This window comes from Pungitius pungitius, chromosome 4 (genome assembly GCF_949316345.1).
Source record: "Pungitius pungitius chromosome 4, fPunPun2.1, whole genome shotgun sequence".
Taxonomy (NCBI): domain Eukaryota; kingdom Metazoa; phylum Chordata; class Actinopteri; order Perciformes; family Gasterosteidae; genus Pungitius; species Pungitius pungitius.
The window spans coordinates 9627100-9630330 of NC_084903.1; the positions used below are offsets into that span (position 1 = coordinate 9627100).

A 3231-nucleotide genomic window follows, 5' to 3' on the forward strand; every position below is an offset into this window, starting at 1 on the left:
CGCTTCATTCCGAGCAGTCACTCAGCGTAATTAACTCTATAGAAACTGTTTCTGCCCCACGGACACCGTTATTTAAGGTAAAGGTAAACAACCGAGGAGTTATATTTAATAACTTAATCAAAGTTAAATGTAACAATACAACTGTGCAACAAACTAGGAGAATTAAAGGGGGTCTTTTGAATATTAGATCTCTGTGCTCTAAAGCTGTTTTAGTAAATGAACTAATATCTGACAACCATGTTGATATTTTCTGTCTTACTGAAACATGGCTATCGGATGGCGAGTACTTTAGCTTAAATGAAGCGACTCCTCCAAGTCATGTTAATACTCATATCCCCCGAGGCACAGGCCGAGGGGGTGGAGTGGCAGCTATTTATGACTCCTGCCTTTTAATAAACCTTGAACCTAAACTGGATTATAACTCATTTGAAAGTCTGACTTTCAGTCTTTCACAACCAACCTGGAAAATAATCCAGCCGGTTCTCTTTGTAATAGTGTACAGGGCCCCAGGTCCTTATTCTGAATTTTTATGTGAATTTTCACAGTTCTTAACGAGTTTGGTCCTTAAAACGGACAAGGTAATTATAGTGGGTGACTTTAACATTCATGTGGATGTCGATAACGACAGCCTTGGTACTTCATTTCTCTCTTTGCTGGAATCAATTGGTTTCTGTCAGACTGTAAACAAACCAACTCATTGTTTTAACCACACCCTCGACTTGGTTCTTGTGTATGGTATTGTGATAGAACACTTAACAATCTTTCCACAGAACCCTCTCCTGTCCGACCATTGTCTGATAACCTTTGAATTTCTACTGCCAGAATCTCCTCCTCCTGCCAAGGGTTTCTACAGTCGATGTTTATCGGACACCGCTGTAGCCTCATTTAAAGAAACCATTCCCTCTGCTCTAAGTTCAGTGTCCTGTCTCAAGATATCAGAAGACTCCTGTGAAAACTTCAGTCCGTCACAAATCGACCATCTTGTCGATACTGCCACAGGCTCTTTGAGAATGGCGCTGGACGGTATTGCTCCCCTCAAAAGAAGAATGGCAACAAGAAGGAAGTTCGCCCCTTGGTATAACTCTCAAACCCGGAACCTAAAGCAAACTGTGCGGAAACTTGAGCGGTTATGGCGTTCCACCAAATCAGAAGGATCTAGGCTAACTTGGCAAGACAGCGTTAAAACATATAAGAAGGCTCTCCGTAACGCAAGAGCATCTTATTACTCATCATTAATCGAGAAAAATAAAAACAACTCCAGGTTTCTCTTCACCACTGTAGCCAGACTGACAGAGAGTCACAGCGCTGTCGAGCCGTGTATTCCTGTGGACCTCAGTAGTAACGACTTTATGAACTTCTTCAATAATAAGATTCTGACTATCAAAGAGAAAATTGATGGTCTACTACCCCCAACCGGAGCCAACCCGTCCGCGGATGTAGGATCCTTGGATGCAGCCGTGGGCCCTGATACCTACTTGGATGGTTTCTCTTCCATCAACCTTGATCAACTGACTTCTACAATTTTGAAATCCAACTCTTCCACTTGTCTCCTGGATCCGATTCCAACTAAGCTGCTTAAGGAAGTTTTTCCGTTAATTAGCACATCCCTACTGGATATTATGAATGTGTCTTTGTTGACAGGACATGTACCACAGTCCTTCAAGGTAGCTGTAATTAAACCTCTTCTGAAGAAACCTACCCTGGCTCCAGAGGTGTTGGCTAACTACAGACCCATCTCTAATCTTCCCTTCCTCGCTAAGATCCTGGAGAAATCTGTCGCGAATCAATTATGTGACTTTCTACAAAACAATGCTTTGTTCGAGGATTTCCAGTCAGGATTTCGAATGCATCACAGCACAGAAACGGCACTGGTGAAAATTACAAATGATCTTCTACTTGCATCGGACCAAGGACTTGTATCTTTTCTTGTATTGCTGGACCTCAGTGCTGCATTTGACACCATCAATCACCGTATCCTGCTGCAGAGACTGGAACACTTGATTGGCATCAAAGGAACTGCACTCAGCTGGTTTAAATCTTATTTATCGGATCGATCCCAGTTTGTGTTTGTGAACGGTGAATCATCGAGGACCACGAATGTTGGTCACGGAGTCCCACAAGGTTCTGTGCTTGGACCGATTCTATTTACCCTGTACATGCTTCCTTTGGGCGACGTTATCAGAAAACACCGCATAAACTTCCATTGTTATGCAGATGATACTCAACTGTATCTATCGATCAAGCCAGAAGACACCAACTAACTTGTTAGACTTCAGGACTGTCTTGGAGACATCAAAACTTGGATGACCTGCAACTTCCTGATGTTAAACTCGGAAAAAACGGAAGTTATCATGATAGGCCCAGAGCGCCTTCGAAGTCAGCTGTCACGTGATACAGTCTCTATGGATGGAATTGCTCTGGTATCCAACAGCACCGTCAGAAATCTTGGAGTTCTCTTCGACCAGGATATGTCCTTCAACTCTCATATAAAGAAGACTTCAAGGACTGCCTTTTTTCATCTACGGAATATATCGAAAATCAGGAACTTCCTGTCTCAAAGTGATGCAGAAAAACTAGTTCATGCATTTGTTACTTCTAGACTGGATTACTGTAATTCTTTGTTATCAGGCTGCTCTTGTAAATCGCTTAAATCTCTCCAACTGATTCAGAATGCTGCAGCACGTGTATTAACAAGAACTAAGAAATGGGATCATATAACTCCTGTATTAACTTCTCTGCACTGGCTTCCTGTTAAATCAAGAATAGAATTTAAGGTACTTCTCCTCACCTACAAGGCACTTGCTGGTGAGGCACCGTCTTATCTTAAAGAGCTTGTTACACCGTATTTCCCTACAAGGCATCTACGCTCCGTAGATGCTGGGCTACTTGTGGTTCCTAGAGTTTTGAAAAAGTAGGATGGGGGCCAGAGCCTTCAGTTATCAAGCTCCTCTTTTGTGGAACCAGCTTCCACTTTCAGTCCGAGGGGCAGACTCGGTCAGTTCATTTAAGATAAAGCTTAAAACGTTCCTCTTTGATATTGCTTATAGTTAGGGCTGGCTCAGGTTAGCCTGGACCAGCCCTTAGTTAAGCTGCTCTAGGCTTAGACTGCCGGGGGACTTCTTAGGACACACCGAGCCCCTCTTTCACTCTTACAGTCTCACTCTCTCCTCCCACAATCATCCATGTTTTATTAATGTACATCACTAATTAAGCTTCTTTCCGGGAGTTTTT

The 3231-nt window shown here is 42.9% G+C and overlaps 1 pseudogene; it reads left to right on the top strand.

Moving 5' to 3' along the window:
* The first annotated feature begins 2303 nt into the window (after positions 1-2303).
* On the top strand, positions 2304-2991 carry LOC134127298 (uncharacterized; annotated as a pseudogene).
* Positions 2992-3231: the final 240 nt, after the last annotated feature.